At 41.9% G+C, this 13,064-nt stretch overlaps 1 protein-coding gene across 4 annotated transcripts in view; it reads left to right on the forward strand.

Moving 5' to 3' along the window:
* The window catches only part of oclnb (occludin b), a 41,740-nt gene that overhangs the window by 1,014 nt on the left and 27,662 nt on the right, over nt 1-13,064 (forward strand). Inside the window, exon 1 of one of the 4 annotated variants that reach the window (XM_088377377.1) lies at nt 2,755-2,871. The exons of 1 other annotated variant lie outside the window; for it this stretch is intronic. The gene's annotated coding sequence lies outside the window, so the exon portion shown is untranslated. Of the gene's footprint in view, nt 1-2,754; nt 2,872-4,539; nt 4,603-13,064 lie in introns of those variants that run through there. 2 more of the 4 variants (XM_088377380.1, XM_088377379.1) reach the window with 2 other exon arrangements.

Consider the following 13,064-nt stretch of genomic DNA (forward strand, 5'->3'; position numbering starts at 1 on the left):
GAAGTGGCTACCACTTCTAAGAAAAGAAAAGCTGCATTTAAAAGAACATTTCTGGAGTCGTATTTAAAATATGGATTTATCGCCACAGGTGACTCTGAGGCGCCAAGCGCGCTCGGCATATGTGGCGACAGGCTAGCTAACGAGGCAATGAAGCCTTCAAAACTGCTTCGGCACATGGAGACCAAGCATCCTGCATTAACAGAAAACCTTAACCACTTCGGGTGTCATTGTTTCCGATTACGCCTAGATGGGGCCGGCACGTTTCTGAGAAACGAGCTCAGTGCTCCCACTAATTCAACGTAATGGTGAGTTTTATTTTTATGTAGTTTATACTTGTTTTTATGCCAGTCATAACATTTTATTTAATCATGTTTATACATTCATTATACATGTAGTATTCATTTATATAAATTTATTATTTATTTATATAAAGGCCGGTCCGCAAAAATATTTCTGACGCGTAACCGGTCCGTGGCGCAAAAAAGGTTGGGGACCACTGCTTTAGAGTATCGTTGACGCACAATAACAGCAGTGCAAATGTGCCGTTTCTCTGCAGCCCAGGTTGCACAACAAGATTACAATACCTGAATTGGAAAAAAAAGAACAGATCTTTTTAAAACAGTATTGTGTTCAGTGATGCTTCATGCAAAGTTGCACAACAGACTGCACCCCATACCAGCCCAAAGTGGGTAAACTTCAACTCCTTTGTGGAAAGAACTTGCCTCAAGTATTTCTTTTTTATTGTTATTCTAATAAAAAAGAAAAACTGAATAAATTACTAAATATTCATTTGCAAGTAAAAGCATATTGTGAGGTAACCCAGGCAAGTAAGGTTGGAGGAATGGGGGAAAAAAAAAAAAAAAGCGAGAGTCACACATCAAATGCAGGCCGTTCATTCTTCCACGCGAAGTCCCATTTCAGTCCAGCTGAAAACACTCCCATAGGAGGAGGAGGATCCTGTGACTCCCCAGAACGCAAACAAATACCCAACAAAACATGTCTGTCTTTCTTTCTTTCCTTAAATCACTTTCCTTGTTGATGGCTTCATTCTGGCAGTGGCTATTCAGCTCCTTCCACCTCCAGCACCTCCTGCTATCTGACCGCTGTCTCTCTGATCTCCTATCCGCTGCCTTAATCAAGGGACCTAACCACCTACACCTGTCAGAGCAGTGACGTCTTCTGGGAAGTGTAGTGTATGCAGCGACCATCTTTTTTTTCTTTTTTTTAAGTCACACACATGCACACCGTCATATGTGGGAATCGAACTCATGGTGCCTGCACACAAGACAGGCAAGTGTACCACTACACCATCAGCATTACCCTGCGGCAACCATCTTGTCAGGGATGTAGCAGCCCTCTACCACCTGCCCTCTTGTGATGCCACAATACATTGGTTGAAGATTTGACAAGGAATAATAGGCTAAGAGACGGCTCGGTGGAGCGTCCGCCTCACAGTTCGGAGGGTGCGGAATTGATTCCAGCTCCGGCCTTCCCTGTGTGGAGTTTGCATGTTCTCCCCGTGCCAGCGTAGGTTTTCTCCGGGCACTCCGGTTTCCTCCCACATCCCAAAAACATGCATGGTAGGCTGATTGAGCACTCCAATTTTCCCATAGGTGTGAGTGCAAGTGCAGATGATTGTTCGTCTCTGTGTGCCCTGCAATTGGCTGGCAACCGGTTCAGGGTGTCCCCCGCCTACTGCCCGATGGCCGCTGGGATAGGCTCCAGCACGCCCGCGACAAGCGGTACAGAAAATGGATGGATGGATGGATGGATGGATGGATGGATGGATGGATGGATGGATGGATGGATGGATGGATGGATGGATGGGAGTTTGAATTATTTATATGTATCAGTTTCAATGAGAATAAGCGAACAAACTGAAGAAAATTGCTCAGGGAATTTTTACCCATAGAAAGATGTTATTACTGAGTTGATTTTAATGAAAGAAAAGCAATAATAGTCATCTTAATGGCGACCATAACTGACTAATTGCATAGGTGTAGTGTCAGGCATGTTTGTATTTTTGTTGCTGGCATGATGGCCTTATTAGGAATATCTATTCTGCGGTGGGCAATCACGGGGGACACCCGGCCTACCAGGCCACCCGGTGTGGGAGGAACCTCCGGGGTTCCTTGACTGGAGGAATTCAACAAAGAGAGCGACATTGAGAAAGTCTTTAGCATCCACGATAACTGATTAAGATATGGTTTGTTGATTTAGGTTGCTCATGTGCTCCACAGGTTTCATCGTTCACACCGGGTACACCAATGAATTACACACACCCACTACATAGTATAGTTCATATTTTTGTTTTGTTGGGTGGATGTCTCCATTCTGTACTGCACCACACTTGTTGTCATTGAAGATAGTGGCAACTCAGAGGAAGGTTTGAGGGGGGGCGGCCTGATAGTAAAAGCCTTAATAACTGGTTCTGAAAGAGACACAAACTGAGTTAGTTTATTTAGGTAGTTTTTTTTATGCCAAATAGCATGTTGGAAATGATAATGACGATGTTGCATGTTGTTGTTCTTGTTTTTAATATAACAATTACAGTTTTGGGGAAATGTTTTGGGCAAAAAAAAAAAAAAAAATCAGAAATGATAAAGCCACTAGTGAAATGCAAACATAAGTACCAAGCACACTCAGAAATGAGAGCTACTGGTGAAATGCAAGCATAAGTACGTACTTATGCTTTTATGAAAGCAGTGTGCTGTTGTGTCGATGAGAGAGGGACAAACAGGTTAGTCCAGTAGCATTAAGGAGGAGCAAGTGTCACGAGCACACGCCTTGAAACCTTATTTTCCCTCAGGTACAAAGAACAGGTATCATTTTTCACGACGTCGTTGTGATTCGGATATAGAGCATTAAAAGGTGAGTTTAAAAATATTTCCTTCATAAGGATAATCTCAATTTAACAGAAATAAAAATCTATTTGTTTTAGCACGCTCAAGGATGCTATTTCTAACTTGCTCTTTTTCGCTTGTTTAAAGTTGAAGTTAAATTCCCAATGATCGTCACACACACATCCGGGCGTGGTGAAATTTGTCCTCTGCATTTAACCCATCCCCATGTGATTTTGATCCATCCCCTGGGGGAGAGCGGAGCAGTGAGCAGCAGCGGTGCCGCGCTCGGGAATCATTTGGTGATCTAACCCCCCAATTCCAACCCTTAATGCTGAGTGCCAAGCAGGGAGGCAATGGGTCCCATTTTTATAGTCTTTGGTATGACCCGGCCGGGGTTTGAACCCACAACCTTCCAGTCTCAGGGCGGACACTCTACCACTAGTCCACTGAGCTGTTAATCAGCTGTTTGCTAACGCCATGACACGACACCTAATTTATCATTTGCGAACTCCTACCAAATTATTGAGCTATATTCGTGGTGCGCAGTTGTCTCTGCGAACTGAAGCAGACAAACAAGGACCATTGATTGATCTGTAGCCTGTACTAAAATTTTGTATTTAAAACAGTGGGGCAATTGAACATTTAAGTAACTGCAACGTTTGAGGAGAGATTTGTGTCAAAATTATTCACACAAATACTTCTGCTATTTTCATGTGTTTTTCAGATCCACGTATTTGTGATTTTCACGTTTTTCAGATCCACGAATATATTCGTGATTTTCACATGTGGTAACTAAAATTAAATGGGCGATTTTCACATGCTGTTTTTATTTTTGTATGTGCATTTATCATGACTTTATCATTTGAAAATATTCAAGTATGTGCTTGAATTACTGACTGTGCGTTTGTGGATCAGCAGAAATGCGCATTCATTTTTGACTCACACAGATGCACACGTACAGATGGGTCTCAGATCTTCATTTGTTAAAAGGCAGTGTTGCTGTCTCCATTTGAACGGGGACGAGCCATCTCCCGTTTCTCGTAGGCCGATTGAGCACTCCAAATCGCCCATAGTAGTTGTGAGTGCGAGTGTGGATGGTTGATCGTCTTTGTGTGCCCTGCGATTGGCTGGTAACCAGTTCAGGGTGTCCCCCGCCTACTGCCCGATGACAGCTGGGATAGGCTCCAGCACGCCCGCGACCCCCGTGGGGACAAACAGTAAAGAAGATGGACGGATGGATGGAAGTCATGATAAATGCACACACAACAATAAAAGAAACATTCCGCATATTTTTGTGGAGAATTGTGTGAAAATTACACATGTATTTGTGGATTTGAAAACACGTGAAAATCACAGATGCATTTGTCGACCTTAAAAATGTGAAATTCATGTACAATATTTGTGTGAATAATTATGACACAAATCTGTTCTCATAGCCAATTAAAAAATATATCACATTGAAGAAATAGGAAAAAAATAGAATTTTAATGCTACAAAATAATCCTATATTCTCTTCTTGGAATGTGTTCTCATCTGTTTTCAGATTTCTACACATTCGTCATAAACACCATGTGCTATACTACATGTAGTACCGTATTGGCCCGAATATGAGACGATGTTTTTTGCATTGAAATAAGTGGGGGTCGTCTTACATTCGGGGTCTAGACATTATACCCATTCACTTGTGTGCAGCGGTAAATTAAAGGTTGCTGGTATCGACTGAGTATGTTGCTGTGATCGTGTGCGTCTTTCACACAAAGTGAGTATATACATTTCATTGTTACTACTGTCCACTGTTGTGCCGTTTGTCCGATCGCGGTTTGCTTCGTGTGCGCGCCGTTTGATTGACAGCTCCGGCGCGCTCCTCGCATCGTACATGTAGCCGTTACGCAGCGGCACGGCGGCTAACGGTCGCCAGCAAATGTATTTTGTTGTCTCGATGACTTAGGTTTGGTGTGTTGCAGAGAGTATTTCATGTATGGTTATTTAGTATAGCGGAACCGTTACGCGCAGTTAGTTATGTAATGTGTGCTGTCTACGAGTGTTGTGTGACGTCAGAAGTTGAGCGTTAACGTTCTGTCTGTTGAAGAACCACACATACACACCCCACAAACCACACACACCCTTCACACGCTTCACACAAAATCTTTTTGCCAGTTTGCCTGTATGCCCCTATGAGCCACAGTGCCTGTTACTTTTTTTGCCAATAATTCAGTAAAGCAATCACAACTGAACCATGTCTTCCCTCCTGTGTTCTGACCGACACCTGGGGGCGAAAAAAGCATAACCATCCGAGCCAACCCCCTATCCAGGGGTGTCCAAACGTTTTGCAAGGAGGGCCAGATTTGATAAAGTGAAGGGGCCTGGGGGCCAATAGTTTTTTCGGACATTTCTTAACCACAAAAATTTCATGCAAATGCATGAAAACAAATTTCACTGTCCCAACAGTTTTTATTTTTTAAATGACAAAATAACCAAATACAAGACACTCAGGCAGATGTGAACAACTCTAAAAACACAAATTCTGCCTTTCATCCATATCTGAAGAGTCAGGTAACATTGAACAAATTGTATGTAATACCTTAAATTTACATGACTGTACAATTATTTTTGCCTCATGAACATTTTAAACAGGAGTTATAAGTAATGCAAAGTTGTCTGTTATTATTAAAACTTAAAAGAAGTGAATTTTGCTCTTGTCATTTACAATATCTTTCAGAAAGTAATAGTTTGTGTCACGTCTACAGGTTCATAACATCAACAGTACCATGGCCACTTCGAATTATTTAATATTAATATCCATCCATCCATTTTCCGAACCGCTTAGTCCCCACGGGGGTCGCGGGTGTGCTGGAGCCTATCCCAGACGTCATCGGGCAGTAGGCGGGGGACACCCTGAACCGGTTGCCAGCCAATCGCAGGGCACACAGAGACAAACAACCATTTGCACTCGCACTCACACCTAGGGACAATTTGGAGTCTCCAATCGGCCTACCAAGCATGTTTTTGGGATGTGGGAGGAAACCGGAGTGCCCGGAGAAAACCCACGCGGGCCCGGGGAGAACATGCAAACTCCGCACAGGGAGGGCCGGAGGTGGAATCGAACCCGCACCCTCCTAACTGTGAGGCGGACGTGCTACCCAGTGCCCACCAAGCCGCCCATATTAAGTAATATTTACTTTTGATTTACTTTTGACTCACAGCCCCAAATGAAGAATCGCTGTTGTGATGCCAGTTCAGCTTGGAGCTGTTTCACTTTATCAGCTCGGTCACTCCCTGTTAGCTTATCGTATGTGTTAGCATGTTTAGTCTAATATATTAGACTAAACATGCTAACACATGTTTCTTTAGCTTGAAATCCTTAAACAAGACAACTGTCTCTTTACAAATTGGACAAACACAATTGCCTTGATTTTCAGTGAAGAAGTATTGTAATTCCCATTTCTCTTGAAAGCAACGGCCTTCAATATCAACTTGATTCGTTTTCTTTGCAGTCGCCATGGGAGAAATGAGCGGAGAGGGGTGGTGCTGCCAACTTTTGGTAATAGGATGAATTATAGTTTCAAGTTCCATGATTTTTTGTTTTCGATTTGACAGTGCAGGCGAGCCATAAATAATACATTATAAGACCGTAGCTGCGGGCCGTATGAAATCTAACCGGGGGCCGGATTTGGCCCGCGGGCCGGACTTTGGACATACCTGCCCTATACAGTTCTCAGGCTCCCCAACAATAGCGCTAGCAGTTTGCATTATTTTATTGCAATGTTTTTCCTTATTCAGATTTGTTTCAAGACTTCAGTTACAGTTAGACTTCACTTTAATGGTTAATGCAGTTATTGCAATTTTGTTTTATCTCAGTAGATTGGTTCATTTCCATTTCAAAAACCAGAAGCCATAACTGATCATAGCTGGACTAGCTGATCCAGTCCTGTCCGGTCATAGGACTGAAATGGGCCTTCCACATTGAACCATTTTGTTGTCAATGGTGCCCCTGATCAATCATCAAATCCTAGGTATTCTAATCTGTACTATACTTTCAGGTGAGAGGAATTCCATCCCCCATCGTGACAACGACACCCCAACTCCAAACCATCCAGGCCAATCATATTGCGCACGCACACACCTACACACTCACAGACATACGGGCGCCCATTCATTCACCCTTACAGCTCAAATCTCATCCCACAACAAGCAAATTTAGTATGTAAGTGAGCAAGCAAACATTGAATCCTAAAAATAATTCTACCTGTTTGGACAGTCTCCCCTATTAAATCTTTCATAAATACATCAATCCAAGTTTCCCAGTTAAAGTTAAAGTCCCAATGATCATCGTCACACACACATCTGGGTGTGGTGAAATTTTTCCTCTGCATTTAACCCATCCCCATGTGATTTTAATCCATCCCCTGGGGGAGAGGGGAGCAGTGAGCAGCAGCGGTGCCGCGCTCGGGAATCATTTGGTGATCTAACCCCCCAATTCCAACCCTTAATGCTGAGTGCCAAGCAGGGAGGCAATGGGTCCCATTTTTATAGTCTTTGGTATGACCCGGCAGGGGTTTGAACCCACAACCTTCCAGTCTCAGGGCGGACACTCTACTACTAGGCCACTGAGCTGGTTTCAATAAAATTATCAATAAATATTTCTACTCGAGAGGCTAAGTATGGGTCTGTTATGGCTCCCAAAAAAATTATCCTAATCAATTATTCTCATCAAAAACTAAAAACAAATAGACTAATTCCTCTGGCTCTTTACTTTGTCTGATGTTTTACTTTGGCATGTTTTTAACTGTCGCTTTTATGCATAATTAAAGGTCAAAAGTTCTTACGGCACTTTTAACTTAATGGACACAACTCTCTGACAACATAATTTCCACTAAGGTGTAATTAACTAATAACTATTGTATTGATGAGGGACATTGAGCAACCTAGCCCCCTTTTGACTGAATTCAATTGGGTCCAAATGTCTTATTACCATCCATCCGTCCATTTTCTGAACCGCTTAGTCCCCACGGGGGTCGCGGGCGTACTGGAGCCTATCCCAGCCGTCATCGGGCAGTAGGCGGGGGACACACTGAACCGGTTGCCAGCCAATCACAGGGCACACAGAGACAAACAACCACTCGCACTCACACCGAGGGACAATTTGGAGTCTTCAATCGACCTACCAAGCATGTCTTTGGGATGTGGGAGGAAACCGGAGTGCCCGGAGAAAACCCACGCGGGCCCGGGGAGAACATGCAAACTCCACACAGGGAGGGCCAGAGGTGGAATCGAACCTGCACCCTCCTAACTGTGAGGTGGACATGCTACCCAGTGCACCACCGAGCCGCTTCTCTTATTATATTTATTTATTATATTTATTATAATTTAAAACTTTTCATTGGCTAAATTTCAACTCCTTTTAAGTTTGACGAGCCAAAATATCTGATCCCACTGCTTGTTTCCTACTGTTTTAGTATACTATCTGTGTTATCCAAATCTATGCCACACATAATTCCCATTTTATCAAAACTCCTCAGTTATGTCAAACTCAGTGCCAAACAAGCTTCCATCCACTTTGACCCAAGCCCCACCAAGTTTGGCAATGCTTCAGCAAGGAGTCCAGTTCGGTTGTTGGACACCTCATGTTTCAAGTGTCTTTCGCAGCACCTCACTGTCTCAAGTTCTGCTTTAGTCGTCTCAGAGCCAACCTGTCCAACACTCTTGATTGAGTCAATTTTCCAAAATGTCCATTTTCATCTTGTGAGCTCCTCCACCTCTCAACAGCTGTACCTATCTCTGAGGATGATGTCTTTCTTCCAGAACACAGTGCTTGCCTCCCCCCAAGCACAAAAACTTTGTTCTTTCTTTGTTCTTGCAATGCTCAAAGCCAGGGACCGTTATCTTGTTGGTCAAGGCTGCAGGTGGAGTTTTGGGACCGAGTTCCAGGGCACGGGAGAGACAGACTGGGACACCAAACTCATAAGATTGTCTACAAATTTAGTTGCCATTCATTCCCAAATAACTTCTGTTTATCAAATTCCCCTAGTGACATTGATCTCTTTTGCATACTGTAAGTTCTGCAAACTCATTCTGTTTTCAAGCTACATTGTAGCTGACGGTTTTCTAGTCAATTAACTCATCTTGCGTCTGTGTTCCAAATGTAGTATTAATTTGTTCTTTTCAACTCTTTACTGCCTAATATTTCCAGATATCAATAGGATAGATAGATCAATTGGATTTGTGCTGCAATTCACGAGCAGACCCCCACTTGCTCCAACTCAGCTCATTGTCTAGCTCCAGAAAATTCCTTGAACTCCCAGCCGGAGCTGTAGCTCTTATCTGATTCCTCCCTTCCTCTCTACTACTACTATATATTACTGTTGCAAAAGCCTATCTAACCGTCTTTTGGAAATTATTATTGTATCGCATTATATAAAAATATATATCATGTGGGCGTTCGTTAGGCCCACAGCTACACATAGTATTGCAATGATTAGTCCAAGCATGCTTCTTTCACACCTGTTGGCAAGCAGTTAAACGTTCATCTCTCTGGGCGGCGCTTTCAATAGTCAATGTTGTGTATGAATTCTTTGCCCGTCAACATTCATTCTCTCATCATCCTGTCTTAGTCTCACTCGCCATCACACACAGCCCCCGAAGCGGGCACATCCCGACCCCGCGCGCAGCCACAGCCCCACCCAAGTGAGAGAGGGCCCGGCCTTGCAACATTGATACATCACAGGTTGGCCACCCCTGTAGCGATCATGCCGCCGGCCTCCACCTCGCGCGCACAGCATACGACCACGCGCAGAGGCCAGGCCACATGCCTGGGGAGGAGCGCATGCACACTCATCAGTCTCCCACTCTCAAAGGGCAGGCCAATTTGCTGTTGCGCCCTTCGTTATGTTCACATTCGACATCTTTCACTGTCTTCTACACGAAATTTGTTGTCTCTTATTCTCATCCTATCAAGCCACTGTTCTAGTCACTTTCTGCCACTCACGTCTTATTTTCGCTATTGCCACACCTTGCTCATCTTAGTTTCTCTAACCAACTTAAACACACCATCGTCCACTTCTCAATTTCCCTATTATCGCTCAACAGCCTGCTGAACATTCTCCATTACTGATTTCTTCCATAGAACACACATCTCACTCACACACACTCATATACACACCCACTCATGAGGACAAACACATAATAGGACGACAACAGACTGACATTAAAATTTCACAGACATCACGCACAAACACATAACAGCAGTCAATTCTTCCAATCTGACAACCAATTTAGCTTCAGTTTTGTGATTATCAGTAGGGAAGTGTCCAGATCTTTGAAAGTTCTTAATCCAATCAGTCATTTATTTTCGTTTTTCATCGCGCTCTTTTGGCGGAATGTTTTCCACTTGAATTGCAACAGTGGCAATCAGTTGATCTCTCACACTCTTATCTGCCAATGGGAGTGCTTTCAGATCAAACCAATCCTTCTCTCAATCAAATTCACCTTCCGTTCTCACAATTAATCCAAATGAATACTATTAATAATATATAATAATAAAAACAACTATTGTAACAATTATGAATAAAAAAACTGCAACAATGTTACAACCAAACATTCAAGGGCCAACATCCTAAATATGTCTGCTCTGCTTGATAGCAAGGGTTAGGGTTAAGCCAACACCCGACCGCCCTCCACAATACAAACAGCACAAAAACACTCACAAATGACATAACATAAAAGAAAACCCCGGATTTCCCCTCGGAAGTTTTAACAATATAAAGAAAACTCCGGATTCCCCCTCGGAAGTTTTAACACAATAGAAAGAAAACCGGATTCTTCCTCGGAGGTTTTAACACAATATAAAGAAAACTCCGAATTCCCCCTCGGAAGTTTTAACACAATAAAAAGAAAACTCCGGATTCCCCCTCAGAAGTTTTAACACATTAAAAAGAAAACTCCGGATTCCCCCTCTGAAGTTTTAACACATTAGAAATAAAACTCCGGATTCCCCCTCGGAAGTTTTAACACAAAAGAAAGAAAACTCCAGATTCCCCCACGGAAGAAAGAAAACCATAAAGAAACAACCACCTCCACATAAATCATTAAAGTATCAAATTTGGGGTCAGGAAACACAATTCCTCTACGGTGCGGAGGCCACAGTTTATGAAGGAAAAAGCCTTCTTGTCAAAGGTGGGGCATAGGGCCTCCAGACCGCAGAAGAAGCTCTCCCCCACAGAAGTCCTAAAACCACTTAACTGGACATCACATCGGGGTCACCAATTGTTGCGTTTTGTTCAAGATATCCATCGTTGAGAAAGAAAACAAAGATGTGGAGTAATAGTTGGTACTTTATTTGAAAGATCTTGGGTTGCTTCACGGCAGTCAGTACAAGTGCACTTCAGCAGGTGAGAACAACAACGTCAGACTCCAGATCAGAAGGTTTTATACTCTCTGCAAGCACGGATACGGAAGGGAAGAAAAGGGAGGGGAAAAGAAGGAAAAACATATGCTCATAAGAATGTCTTGTTATCTACTGAATGTTTTGTATCAATGTGTCATGACGTTAATGAGCTCTGCATTATGTGTCATGCAAAAGTTAGCTGTGTGTGCCGTATCTGTGCTCTGATGGAGCAACTATGTTTGTATAAATTAATATAGAATTAATATAGAATATTTAGACATTGCTGCTGCTCCCTTTTCAGTTTACATATTGAAATGTTCAGATATTAAGATGTGATAGACAGTTTTTCCATGATTTGAATGAGGCAAAATAATGCTTTTTCTCTCGAATATATTGTTGTAATCATTTGTTTCAGTTGTAATCATTTTACAAATTTAATTAGGTGTTCAAAAAGTATTTTTTTCAAACTTGAGTCTTGAAAAAGAGGGGGTCGTCTTATAATCAGGGTTGTCTTATATTCGGGCCAACACGGTATTTATAATCTAAGAATTATAAAGCTGTGATTGATTGCAATATATAAAATCTGTGCTATGAAATACTCGCAGTCAGTAAATTGTGTGATTTCTTCTTCATAGTACTGTATTTTAATATTTTAATTATTCGCTTCTTTATTTAGGTACCGTAATTTCCGGACTACAAGTCGTGGTTTTTTTCATCGTTTGGGTGGGGGGGCGATTTATACTCAGGAGTGACTTATATATGTTTTTTTTCACAAATTTTTACTTGATCATTAAGACATCACTTACTTACAAGTATAGTTCACCACTTCAAAATGACCCGCAAAATAATAAATGTATTTTATTCTCCACATAATACAAGGGCTAAGTGTATGACTGGAATGTGACTCTGAGTTTTCAGATGACTGGAGTAAAACCTAAGAAAGTATGGTAAGGCAAAGACAACATGTCTGCTTTTACGGAGGATTTAGGAAATCAAAAGGCATTGACAATCACATTTGAGATATGAATTATTTATTCAATTATCAATCAATTATTTATTTTAAAAGGGTTCCTACACATCTCGCTTAATTTCCATTTCGTGGCAGTAATTAGGTTTTAAATTAGATTAGATTAGTTTATTTGAAAGAGGGCGGTGACTGAATTTTTGTGTTAATTGTTGCCTTGGTCATTTAATTGTCCAACTATTGATGTCAGTGTTTTACCTCAACCAGACAAGCAGCTCGGTTTTTGAGTTTTTTGGGTCACTATGGAAAGTAGCAGTTCAATGTGAGTGGATGATCATTTTCTCACAGAAGTTGGTTTACTTCTGACCATTTGTACGCCCTCGCTGCCCTACCTCTGAAATGCAGGCTGCGTCCCTGTGCACAGAACACCATTACTTTTTCTCATTACTTTAACAACATTAACAATAACATCAACTAGTATGCACAATTTGTTGCTAGAAAGTAATACAAGCATGATTAAAATAACAATAAAAAGAATGAAAAGGAGAGCCAGCTGGATTTGAAGCTACTGGGTTAAAGTAAAAAAACTGCATGCCACAAACAGTCCACTGTGATTTCATGTCTGATTTCATGAAAATACTGGCCATGCTCTAGTTCCATTGTTTCATAACCTCAGTTTCAATTGCCCCTTTATAAAAATTACTTTCTCTCACAATACTGCTAAATCGAGTATAACAAGATATAAATCATGGTCAATCGAAGTCTGTTGGCCATGGTCAAAGATTTCAATAAAGTAACATCCGGACATTAATCGAGGAGACAAGGTAAATCAAACAGTGTCTTTTTATTGTACCGTGAATCATAAAGTTATGAT

This window comes from Syngnathus floridae, chromosome 5 (assembly GCF_059516105.1).
Source record: "Syngnathus floridae isolate MCC-2025c chromosome 5, RoL_Sflo_1.0, whole genome shotgun sequence".
In the NCBI taxonomy this organism is placed as follows: Eukaryota; Metazoa; Chordata; class Actinopteri; order Syngnathiformes; family Syngnathidae; genus Syngnathus; species Syngnathus floridae.